Source organism: Rhinoraja longicauda, chromosome 1 (genome assembly GCF_053455715.1).
Source record: "Rhinoraja longicauda isolate Sanriku21f chromosome 1, sRhiLon1.1, whole genome shotgun sequence".
In the NCBI taxonomy this organism is placed as follows: domain Eukaryota; kingdom Metazoa; phylum Chordata; class Chondrichthyes; order Rajiformes; family Arhynchobatidae; genus Rhinoraja; species Rhinoraja longicauda.
This window is the reverse complement of record NC_135953.1, coordinates 49,102,527-49,115,811: the sequence shown is the minus strand read 5'-3', so window position 1 is coordinate 49,115,811 and position 13,285 is coordinate 49,102,527. Positions and strand designations below refer to the sequence as shown.

The 13,285-nt window shown below is 42.6% G+C and overlaps 2 protein-coding genes across 5 annotated transcripts in view; one reads left to right on the top strand and one right to left on the bottom strand.

The window, feature by feature from the left end:
- ddx4 (DEAD (Asp-Glu-Ala-Asp) box polypeptide 4) overlaps positions 1–3,536 on the bottom strand; it is a 74,074-nt gene extending 70,538 nt beyond the window's left edge. Inside the window, exon 1 of the mRNA XM_078396949.1 lies at positions 3,420–3,536. The gene's annotated coding sequence lies outside the window, so the exon portion shown is untranslated. The remainder of the gene's footprint in view (positions 1–3,419) is intronic.
- The window catches only part of slc38a9 (solute carrier family 38 member 9), a 43,881-nt gene continuing 33,412 nt past the window's right edge, over positions 2,817–13,285 (top strand). For 3 of the 4 annotated variants that reach the window (XM_078396992.1, XM_078396983.1, XM_078396968.1), the window contains exon 1: positions 2,923–3,011. The gene's annotated coding sequence lies outside the window, so the exon portion shown is untranslated. Of the gene's footprint in view, positions 2,874–2,922; positions 3,012–13,285 lie in introns of those variants that run through there. The other variant, XM_078396976.1, reaches the window with a different exon arrangement.

Below are 13,285 nucleotides of genomic sequence, written 5' to 3'. Positions count from 1 at the left end.
ACAAAGATAAAGTATTATGTTTGCCTCTGTAGGTGTGACCTCCAAGATCCCCCTCTGATTCCCATATTTCATTGTGAATTCCCTTGTCTTATTATAGCTTCAAGACGAGATTGGACAAACTTGGATTATTTTCTCTGGAGCATCGGACGTTTGAGACTTGATATAAGTATATAAAATTATGAGAGCCAAAGATAGAGTAGACAGTCAGAGCCATTTCTTACCAGGATGGAAATTGTAGACTAATGAGCACTGTTAAAGGTCAGAGGGGTAAAGTTTGAAGGATATGCGAAAGGCAGGTTTTTTACAGAGTGTGGGGTTATTGGAATGTGATGCCAGGAGTATTGGTGGAAGCTTTAAGCTTTTTGATTGGCACGTGGATCTGCAAGGAATGGAGGGATATGAATCACATGTGGGCAGAGGAGATCAATTTAACTTGGCATCATGTTCGGCATGGCCATTGCAGCCAAAAGGCCTGATCTTGTGGTGTTCTATGTATTTCCCCATCTCAATTAAAATATCCTTAGTACTAATAGATTATCAGAATTTTTTTTTCAGGAAAGAAGTTCAGCTATGCCAACTATCATCTGGAAATTTGTTTTTTTAATTTATCACTTGCCAGATAAATTAGCACTGGATTAACATTTCTTCTTCAATATTATGATCTGATAATTTCCTTGGTACTGACTTGAATGTTAACTTAAATTACATGCCCAAGTCTCCTATCATTCATTCTACAGAGATGTGAGTGCTACTTTCAAGATTTTACAACTCATCTGTTTTTTGGGGGTGGGGTGTTGTACATACTACTAGAGAATTACTTTGTGTAGGAAGGAACTGCAGATGCTGGTTTTAATCAAAAATAGACACAAAATGCTGGAGTAACAGCAGGACAGGCAGCATCTCTGGAGCGAAGGAATGGGTGATGTTTCGGGTCGAGACCCTTCTTCAGACGGATGTCAGGGGAGAGGGCGGTACATAGATAAGGACGTGTATATTTAAGTAAATGTAAGGTGTGAAAACAGGACAAAGGGAATGAAAATCAAGGAAAATGTACAATAGATCATTGATATTTCCCCTCCCACCCGTGACCTAGCTGTCTCACTGGTTGTTCATCTAAATTGGACTGTTTCCAACCCATCACTCTATCCTCCCTTGCAAAGCTTGTCTCCATTATGAAACCTGCAACCTGCCCCCTTGATGCTGTCCCCACTGCCCTTCTGAAGGATGTCATTGCAATAGCCGGTCCCAGCATCCTCTCTATCATCAACAGTTCTCTGGCCACTGGCACTGTTCCTACCTGTTTCAAGCACACGGTGGTCCAACCCCTCCTGAAAAAACCTAACCTAGACCCCACCTTGCCTAGCAACTACAGACCCATTTCCAAACTCCCATTCCTGTCAAAAGTCCATGAAAAGGCAATTTAAAATCAATTACTACCTTACCTACACCAAAATACCATCCTGGAAAGTTTCCAGTCAGGTTTCAGGGCCCACCACAGCACAGAGTCTGCCTTGTTGAAGGTACACAACAACCTGCTTCTCGCCATTGACTGTGCAATCTTGCTCCTTCTCGACCTCAGCGCAGCGTTCGATACAGTGGACCACACCATCCTTATTGACCGTCTCCGGTACGGGGTTGGCGTTGATGGCACTGCCCTGAGCTGGTTTGTTTCCTACCTCAAAAGTAGGAGTTTCTCCATCAACATAGGCAATTATTCCTCTTCCCCAGCTAGCTTCTCCTGCGGGGTTCCACAAGGCTCCATCCTAGGCCCCATTCTCTTCTCTCTATACATGCTCCCCCTTGGCCAAATCATTCAAAGGCACGGCATTTCTTTCCACTGCTATGCGGATGACACACAGCTTTATCTCCCCCTGAAACCCAACAACCAGTCAAATTTAATCAGCCTCATGCACTGCCTTGAGGACATAAAATGTTGGATGACACGGAACTTCCTTCAACTAAACGAGAGCAAGTCTGAGGTCATCCTATTCGGCCCGCCTGACTCCATCAAAACGACAACAGGCAGCCTTGGAAACATATCCACCCTAGTCAAACCGCATGTCAAAAACCTTGGTGTGATATTTGACTCTGCATTAAAGTTTGACAAGCAAGTCAACACTCCATCGACTCCTTTAAGTCCAGGCTCAAAACCTATTTCTACTCCCTAGCGTTTGAGGCCCTCGGAGGGGGCGCTGTAAACTGTTTATATATGTGCTGTTATGTTTGTGTGCCATTGTATGTTCGTTTTTCTTAGTACCTGAACTGTACTAAATGCATAGCACTTTGGTCAACGTGGGTTGTTTTTAAATGTGCTATACAAATACAATTGACTTGACTTGATTGATGGTTGGGAGAAGGAAACAACAATGCAAACAGATATAATGTAGTCCGAGAAAGACTGGTCGGAGAACTGGGAATTACTTTGTTTTGTTTTCTAATATGTAGTTATGAAACTGTATCACTGATGGTTGGCCTCGAACCCATTGTATTATTTTCATCCACTCACGACATATTAAATCCCTTGTAACGTTGGTGGTATTAAAATGATGAACACGAGAATCTGTCATTGCACTGGCCTAAATCAATCTACTCACTAAAAGGGCGGCAGTCTGTAACATTAAAAGCACCACTGAACCATTGTGGCATCTAATAACAAACCTTCAAACATTCTAGTTTTCACATTATGCCTCCACTGTACACCTAACCTGCAATGTTTCCCGTACTGTACGCACAGATTACTATTTCTTTGCAGAATTAATCCCGGACGGGACGGGACGGAGCGGACCGGAGTGGAGGCGACAAGGCAGCCAGTGCGGGGGAAGGCCGAGGGCCGAGCTCGCCGCGTCACGCGCGCGGGGCCGTGAACGAGAAGGGTGGGTGGAGGGGTCACGTGGCCACAGGGCCGTGCACCGGACGGGGGGAGGGAATCACGTGATCACAGGGGCTGTCCACGGGGGAGGCGGCGGCGCGAGCGAGCGACACCGTTAACGGCAGCAACGCCAGCTCCCCAGGTAGGGCGGCCCGGGGCCTTCTGGCAGGCAGGCAGGCAGCCAGCCAGCCAGCGAACGAACGGCGGCAGAGGCAGACGGTTGGCAGAGCCGAGCCTCTGCTCTACACCTGTCTGGGCCGAGGGGACATGGGTGGGAGAAGGGGTGATGCCCCGGTTCTTTGGTGTCCCTGCTCCCGGGCAGCGGTGGGCTCTTACTGTTAATAGTCAGCCCTGGCTGGGGCAGCGGGTGGGTGGGTGGTTGTGATTTACTCTCTCTCTCTCTCTCTCTCTCTCTCTCTTGCTCTCTCGCAATCCCTGACTCTACATTGAGGCTAAATTATGAATGGGTGAGAACGTTCTGCAAATTAAAATACAGCCCATAAAAAAAACAACAAGAAACAATTGGAGACTAGAGATTAAGTCAACTTACGTGTTGGAACATCGTCGTGCCATTCGCAGAAATCGCCGCATTCAGACAGTGCAGTGGAGCAGATTGTCACTTCCTCATTCCAGGCGTTTACAGACATCCAATCTCAAACACAGGAATATGCGAAACCGTACCTGTTGTCATTTCCAAAAGACAAAATAAAGCAAGTATTTCGTTATTGGTATAAAAACAACCATTTGGAAATTATCAGCAAGTGGGACAGCACCTCTTTTGTTCAGTTTGAAGATCTTTCATCCGAACAAAGCTTTTCATTGTACCTTGGTACACGTGACCATAATAAGCCTAAACCCAAGAACCAGGAAGAGTTGGAAATGTAAACTTGTTGTAAATTGGAGAGACGGCCCAGGGGTGAAGAGGGCTAGACAGTATCTCTGATGGCTGGAAAGCAAGAGAGACCATGAGTAGGCTGTGAGAAGCTAGCGAATCAAAAACAAAATGGTACAACTATTCAGTAGGTCAGACATCACCCATGAAGATAGAAACAGAGTTAACCTTTATAGTCAATGGCCCTTCATCAGAATTTAAGAAATGGGGAAAACAAGCATGTATTGTAAGTTGCAGAGAAGGTTCGTGTTAAGAACTAAAAATGTACACAATAATATTGAGTTAAAAGATTGTCCAGGTAAATAGTTATGCTGATTGGGTGACTTATTTGTTGAATACATCTGATTGGCATGCAAGGATACCCAGAGTATCCAGTTGCCTGCCATTTTAATTCTCCAATCCATTCTACATTAATCTTAGAAGCTAGTTCAACAATGTTCATTGTGAGCTTGAGAAATAACTCTTGGGACTCGACATTGAAATGAACGATTTCCGACAGCTATTCTCTTCTTGTGTCAGTACTGACTGTTGCTGATGTATGGTTATGCATCTGTAACAAGTTTATCTCTCCACACGTGCAGCCTGATTTGCTGAGCAGCATTTATTTTGTTTGAATTCTGACTGCTGCGTTCTTCATCTCACAGATCCAGAATGTTGCTTGTTATTTTTTCTTTGACTTCATCAGTAACTAGATGGTACAGAAAGGTCACACAAACAACCTTGGTTCCTGCCTGTTCAGAGGCATTCCCTTTGTTCTGTTCATGTTTCCTTCTTTGCAATTTAAACCATACTTGTTCTCTCACTTTTCCAGATCTGATCATGGGTCATTAGCCTGAAACATTAGTTTTTTAACTCTTTCCAGAGGTGTTGCTGAGTGATTACAATATATTCTGTTTTTATATTTAGATTCCCAACAAACACTTTTTTCTAAGTTTCAATAAAGTTTAGGGGCTTACTGTTACAAGAAGAAAAGAAGCAAGCCAACATGATTGCTGTCAGTCAGCCTCTTGTTATATCCTTTGTTCTCTCCACCTCCTGAAATGGAGGTATAACTTGAAATAATAGTATCTGGAACTGTGAGATGAAGAACACAGCAGTCAGAATTCAAACAAAATAAATGCTGCCAATGCTCAGCAAATCAGGCCGCACTTGTGGAGAGATAAACTTGTTACAGATGCATAACCATACATCAGCAACAGTCAGTACAGACACAAGAAGAGAATAGTTATCGGAAATCGTTCATTTCAAGTATTCCTAATTAAAATTTAGAAGCTAGTATTCCTAATTAAAATTTAGAAGCTTTGTACAATTTGATCATGAAAAGGTTTTTGACTGTTTTTGTAATCTGTTCTAGAATGTTCTGGATTGTAAATGAGGTTGATGTTGCAGCTTGTGTTTTGTTGAAACACTTAATTGAAATTATTATCTGCATTCTTGTCACCAATTAATGGAATTTCTGATTTGCGTGGCAAAACAAATTTCAACTATACTTGCAGCTGTGGCAATAATTGGTGTCAGTTAAAATTTTTAGATTTCTATATAAGGGAATCGAGGGATGTGGGGTGAATGCAAAACAAAAAGTGGCCATGAAGTAAAACATTTGATGTTATCAAATGGTGGAGAATTATGACGAGCTGAATAGCTTTTTCTTTCTCATTTCGTGGAGTGTGAGTATATTGTTTTTAAAACCCTCTGTCAGCTTAGAGGAGAACAGCCAGGTGTTCTGTGTTGGTTCAACATTCAATATGTTTGAATCGTGCACTAATAATACCTGTTAACGTAACTTCCACATTAAAAGTGTAGAAATATGAAATGTGGGTCAGATCTTGATTCCTTCATTTGTTCTGAAGCACTCTGGACTCGTTTAGATGACTTGTGTTATGAGGAAGTCTTGTTTGTCAAAACTTTAACAGCTGTCAAATCCCTATCCCAGCTTTGCTGACTATCACAGCTTAAAGATTTTAAATTCTTCTGTTTAATTTGGAAAGAAAAGAATGAATTTAATTTAAAAATAACATAATTAACATTAACCATGATGAAAGCTTGGTCGAAACCTCCTGATCTGTCCCTTTAGAAACACCCTTGAATCAAATAGGACCTCACTAGATCCGAGAGACCCTTGTTCTTTCCCTCCTCAAAATAAATATTGGAAAATCTGTGTAAGATTACACGGAGAAGAAGTGATTCAGCAAAAGTCAATTAGAAACAACAACTTGAATGTAGACTGGTGCACCAAGGATTAGAGAAGGGGCAGAGGCAACACACATATTTGAAACTGAGACCAAATTACCTAAATTAAAAGGGAAGTTAAAAAAACAAAGGTGGCATGGCAAAACAAAAGTTTAGATTTATTAGTGCCATGTGTACTGAGGTACAGTGAAAAGATTTGTTTTAACATAGAAAAACATAGAAAATAGGCACAGAAGGAGGCCATTTGGCCCTTGGAGCCAGCGCCATCATTCATTGTGATCATGGCTGATCATCCACAATCAGTAACCTGTGCCTGCCTTCTCCCCATATCCCTTGATTCCACTAACCCCGAGAGCTCTTATCTAACTCTCTTTTAAATTCATCCAGTGAATTGGCCTCCACTGCCTTCTGTGGCAGAAAATTCCATAAATTCACAACTCTCTGGGTGAAAAAGTTTTTTCTCGCCTCAGTTTTAAATGGCCTCCCCTTTATTGTTAGACTGTGGCCTTGGGTTCTGGACTCCCCCAACATTGGGAACATTTTTCCTGCATCTAGCTTGTCCAGTCCTTTCATAATTTTATATGTCTCTAGAAGATCACCTCTTCTCTTAAACTCCAGTGAATACATGCCCATTCTTTCCAATCTTTCCTCATATGACAGTCCCGCCATCTCGGGGATTAACCTCGTGAACCTACGCTGCACTGCCTCAATAGCAAGGACGTCCTTCCTCAAATTAGGAGACCAAAACTGCACACAACACTCCAGATGTGGTCTTACCAGGCCCCTATACAACTGCAGAAGGACCTCTTTACTCCTGTACTCGCATCCTTTCGTTATGAAGGCCAACATGCCATTAGCTTTCTTCACTGCCTGCTGTACCTGCATGCTTACTTTCAGTGACTGGTGTACAAGGACACCCAGGTCTCGTCGCACTTCCCCTTGACCTAATCTGACACCATTGAGATAACAACCTGCCTCCTTGTTTTTTGTCGCCAACGTGGATAGCCTCGCATTTATCCACATTATACTTCATCTGCCATGCATCTGCCCACTCACGCAACCTGTCCAAGTCACCCTGCAACCTCCTAACATCCTCTTCGCAGTTCACACTGCCACCCAGCTTTGTGTCATTTGCAAACTTGCTAGTGTTACTTCTAATTTCATCATCCATCATATATTGTAAATAGTTGCGGTCCCAGCATCGAGCCTTGAGGCACTCCACTCGCCACTGCCTGCCATTTATTCCTACTCTTTGCTTTCTGTCTGCCAACCAATTCTCTATCCATGTCAATACCCTACCCCTAATACTATGTGCTCTAATTTTGCCCACCAATCCCCCGTGTGAGACCTTATCAAAGGCTTTCTGAAAGTCCAGATACACTACTTTCACTGGCTCTCCCTCATCCATTTTACTTGTTACATCCTCAAAAATTTCCAGAAGATTAGTTAAGCAGGATTTCCCCATCATAAATCTATGCTGACTTGGACCAATCCTTTTACTGCTATCCAAATGTGCCGTTATTACCTCTTTAATAATTGACTCCAGCTTCTTCCCCACCACCGATGTCAGGCTACCTGATCTATAATTCCCCCTTTTCTCTCTTGCTCCTTTCTTGAAAAGTGGGATAACATTAGCTACCCTCCAATCCACAGGAACTGATCCTGAATCTATAGAACATTGGAAAATTATCATCAATGCGTCCACGATTTCTAGAGCCACCTCCTTGAGTACTCTGGGATGCAGACCATTAGGCGCTGGGGATTTATCAGCCTGCAGTCCCATCAGTTTACCCAATACAATTTCTCGCCTAATGCACATTTCTTTTAGTTCCTCCGTCTCCCTAGATCCTCCGTCCTCGAATACACCTGGGAGATTGTTAGTGTCTTTCTTAGTGAAGACAGAACCGAAGTACCTGTTCAACTCTTCTGCCATTTCCTTGTTCCCCATAATAATTTCACCTGTTTCTGCCTTCAAGGGACCCCCATTTGTGTTTACTAATCTTTTTCTCTTAACATACCTAAAGAAGCTTTTAATGTCCTTCTTTATATTCTTGGCCAGCTTCCCCTCGTACTTCATCTTTTCACCCCGTCGTGCCTTTTTTGTTATCTTCTGTTGTCCTTTGAAAGTTTCCCAGTCCCCTGGCTTCCCGCTACTCTTTGCTATGTTATACATCTTTTCTTTTTGTTTTATTCCATCCCTAACTTCCCTTGTCAGCCACGGTTGCCACTTGCTCCCCATGGAATCTTCCTTTCTCTTTGGAATGAAATGATCCTGCAACTTCTGGATTATGCCCAGAAATTCCTGCCATTGCTGTTCCACTGTCATTCCTGCTCGGATCCTTCTCCAGTCGACCTTGGCCAGCTCCTCTCTCATGCCTTCATAGTCCCCTTTGTTCAACTACAGTAATGGATGCATATAACATATAACATATAACATATAACAACTACAGCATGGAAACAGGCCTGTCCGGCCCTACCAGTCCACGCCGACCATTCTCCTTGACCTAGTCTCATCTACCTGCACTCAGACCATAACCCTCTAATCCCCTCCTATCCATATACCTATCCAATTTACTCTTAAATAATAAAATCGAGCCAGCCTCCACCACTTCCACCGGAAGCCCATTCCATACAGCCACCACCCTCTGAGTAAAGAAGTTCCCCCTCATGTTACCCCTAAACCTTTGTCCCTCAATTCTGAAGTAGAATATTCTATTCTACTTTTAAAGTTATATTAAATGATCCATTTTTCAAAGGGGAAGAAGAATGCGCTACTGGCACATTGTAGTGTTTGACTTTAACTGGATTTTCATTTTCCTGGCATGTAGATTTGATGGAGTGATCTATGATTGAGATTTTATTTTGATAAATGGTCCTTTGGATGTTTCAACATTGAGTTTTTTGCTAAACTGGATTGGGATGTACTTAGAAGTAAACAAGATCCATACTGTGATCAACTGTGGTTTCTAGGTGGCACACTTTTATGATGTTTAGAGAAAACACTGACAATATGGAATCTGGCCTGTATTAGTTTGTCCATAATATTCTCACACTTTAGACTTTCCCACTTTGTATGTTAGACTCTTTCTCTAATGCCTACATTCTTTTAATTCCTCAAGTAAAAACTAGAAACATATTTGTTACTACAATCACCCACAAATCACCACTTAAACTAGAAGATAGACACAATATGCTGGAGTAACTCAGCAGGCGGGGCAGGCAGCATCTCTGGAGAGAGGGAATGGGTGACGTTTCGGATCGAGACCCTACTTCAGACTAGAGTCGGGAAAGGTAAATGAGAGCTATATGATACAGAGAGATCTAGAACAAATGAATGAAAGATATGCAATAAGTAACTGCTAAAGGAAAGGCCACTGTTAGCTGTTTGCTAGGTGGGAACGAGAAGCTGGTGTGACTTGGGTGGGGAAGGGATGGAGAGAGAGGGAATGCAGGGTTTACTTGAAGTTAGAGAAATCAACTCGTACCACTGGCTTGTAAGCTGCCCAAGCGAAATATGCGACGCTTTTTCTCCAATTTGCGTTTTACCTTACTCTGACATTGGAGGAGGCCGAAGACAGAAAGGTCAGTGGGAAGGGGTATTAAAGTGTTTAGCAACCGGGAGATCAGGTCGGTCCAGGCGGATAGAGCGAAGGTGTTCAGTGAAACGATCGCCCAATCTACATTTGGTCTCGCTAATGTATGAGTCCACATCTTGAACAACGGATACAGTAGATGAGGTTGGAGGAGGTGCAAGTAAACCTCTGCCTATCGTGAAAGGACTGGCGGAGTCCCTGGACAGAGTCGAGGGAGGAGGGATGGGGACAGGTGTTGCATCTTTTGCGGTTGCAGGAGAAAGTACCTGGGGAAGAGGTGGATTGGGTGAAACTAGAATCCAAATACGGTAAAAATCTGATTATCAATTATCCAGCGATTTGAAATTTCTGATTCATCATCCGAGCATTCCCATGCTCCTCTTGAATTCATTGGGTTTGTGGAAAACATACTGCTCTGCAACATAATGTTTTGGGTATTAATTAAATAATACTCCTTGGGCTGGAAAATCTAATTTGGCACCACTAAATTCCTAATTGTGTTGAGGATTCTTGCCTCTCCTACCATTTTAAGGCAGAGTTCCATCATCCCACAATCTGCTGTGTGGGGGTAAAAAATATTTGTCTGTCTTCAAATCGTCAGTTATGATTTTTTTTTTTGACTGAGTCACTCGGAGGTTGAAACTTATTGATATAAAAGTTTTTATTCATTAAGAAAAGCATTCTCATGCAGATCCTCGATAGAATCTCCAAATTGAAAGTAGATGAAGTGATAAAGAAAGCATATGGTATGCTTGCCTGGAGTGGTCAGGGCATTGAGTATAAGAGTCAAAATGTCATGGCACACCTTTACAGGACTCTAATTAAGCCGCATTTGGAGGAAGAATGTGAAGGCTTTGGAATGTGCAGAGGAGATTTACCAGAATGATGCCTGGATTTGGGATTAATGGCCACAGCAAGTGGTTGGACACACTTGGATTAGACAATAGACAAAAGGTGCAGGAGGAGGCCATTCGGCCCTTCGAGCCAGCACCGCCATTCAATGTGATCATGGCTGATCATTCCCAATCAGTACCCCGTTCCTGCCTTCTCCCCATACCCCCTGACTTCGCTATCCTTAAGAGCTCTATCTAGCTCTCTCTTGAATGCATTCAGATAATTGGCCTCCACTGCCTTCTGAGGCAGAGAATTCCACAGATTCACAACTCTCTGACTGAAAAAGTTTTTCCTCATCTCAGTTCTAAATGGCCTACCACTTATTCTTAAACTGTGGCCCCTTGTTCTGGACTCCCCCAACATTGGGGACATGTTTCCTGCCTCTAACATGTCCAACCCCTTAATAATCTTATACGTTTCGATAAGATCTCCTCTCATCCTTCTAAATGCCAGTGTATACAAGCCTCGTCGCTCCAGTCTTTCAACATATGACAGTCCCGCCATTCCGGGATTGGTTTCTCTGGAGTGCCAGAGGTGTGGTACTTGAAGGAAGTAGGTAGGGGAGACAGTCCCAAGATGGGGAAAAAACAAATACTGGAGGGCATAGTTTTACAGTGAGAGGGGCATACTTTAAAGGAGATGTGTGGGACAAGTCATTCTACAGAGAATGGTACATGGCTGGAAAGCACTGCTGTGGGTGGTGGTTGGGGCAGATATGATTGTGGCATTTTAGAGACTTTTGGATAGGCATATGGATTATATAATAATAATTATTATTATTATATGCAGGCAGTTAAGAGTTCATTTTGGCATACTATTGTTTGGCACAGACATTGTGAGCTGAAGGGCCTTTTCCTATGCCCCCCTTATCTGCTTCCACAAATCTTTCACCAGGCTTTGTTCTGCCTCTCCTGAACTCCGGTTTTTTCATCCCCACACCCTTCTGCAGAAACCGCTCCCTCCAATACATGTTAGTTCACTCATCCCTTCTCATCCAAACCACCCAATCCCCAGATATTTTTTCCTGTAACTGCAGGAGATGTAACATTTGTCCTTGTATCTCCTCCCTCATCTCCATTCAAGGACCTCTGCAGTCCTTCCAAGAGAGACAGGTTCCAGTGTTCCCGGTGTGGTCTCCTATACGTTGGTAACTGTATCACCAAACACTTGTCCTTGGTCTGCCATGGCTGAATGGATCCCCGGATGCTAACCATTTTAACTCCACTTCCCATTTAATGTTTCAGTCCTGGACTGTCTCCATTGGCAGAGAGAAACCACGTGCAAACTGAAGGAACAGCATTTTTTTTATCGCTGGCCATTATCTCACCATCTGCGTATCAACCCCCCCCCCCCTCCCACTGCTGTTGCCTGTATCCAACCATTACTTGGCAGGCTTTGCCCTCCTCTCTTCTAATTTTTTCCCCTCCATCCTTAAAATTACATGCCTCATTTTCACCACCATAAAATAAGTTCATCTTCAAGGGCATTTGAAATTCTGTGCATATTGGAACTCTTGATCTATCGTTTCTATTGGTTTATTATTTCTCTTTTCAATGCTACTTAAAAGGTTATCAGGTTGGTCATGTATGGGCCTTCTTATTAAAATTTGTGCTGACCTTTTATTTTTATTTTGACCTCTGTTTTTCTATTTGCTACAAAGTGTGCACTAGTTTAGTCAGTTATACAGCAAGTGTTTAATAATTGCCCGATCAATCTAGGTTGGTGACTGTATTATAAATTGAACATAGTTGGATTTGGCACACATAACAATTGCAGTTTTGCTTTGTTCCCCTGGTTTTGATAGCAGAACTAATGATCACTTCACCTCTGTTCCCTTCTCTAAATGTACTCTGTTTATTGAGTAAATTGACTTTATGAAAGGCTGACAGTGAGTCATTAATCCCACTTCGAATCATTTGCTAATGCAGTGTTGTCAGCAAATACATTTTTTATGAGATGTCTATTTCCACCTCTTTCCAAACCCTGACAGTCAGCAATTTGGTTCATCTAACCCTTTTTCCTTTTTAAAATATAGTAAATAACAAGGAATAAATTAGCATGCTCAAACAAGAGAGGAAGATAGAAAGAAGGCAGGTGAGGTTAGAATCTGAATTGGCTCAATTAAATTAATAATCAAATGAGAAATAATAATCAGTCTGATCAGTCTGAAGAAGGGTCTCGACCCGAAACGTCACCCATTCCTTCTCTCCCAAGATGCTGCCTGACCCGCTGAGTTACTCCAGCATTTTGTGTCCTCCTAAGAAATAGTAATTTAAGCGGAATATAATCAAATTTAGTAAACCTATTTTTATAGAAATAATTTTTGACAAATTTGCTCAATCTTTAAGGATGTGACAGAGAGTTAATCACACAGTTGGGCTTTTCGCCCCAACTAGCCCATACCTACCAAGATGCCCCACCTAAGTTCGTTCTATTTGCCGCGAGGAGTGAGCCGGCAGGAGATGAACCGGGGTATTACCTCCAGCACCTTCAAGGTCAGATGCAAGAAGCCCCCCCCCAGACATAAAGGCAGTCGGGAGGGGAGAGAGACATTGGGTCGGGCTTCCCTGGATTGGTGGCGCTCTAAGACTTCCAACACGTGGACTGGACTTTGCAATTTGGACTGTTGTGTTTTCTGGGTTTTAAAAAAATTATTGTTTAATAGCAAACTAAGAGTTAAAATAAATGTTTTTTCAGGCTAGAGGGCTGTAACTAGTGTTGTATCTGAGAGTTCAGTTTTGAAGTTTGCTGATACAACTGGTGGAAAGGCATGCAGTGATGACAACATTGTGATTATGCGACCATGTATTGATACTTCAGCTATTGGGAGAAACTACGCACATGGAG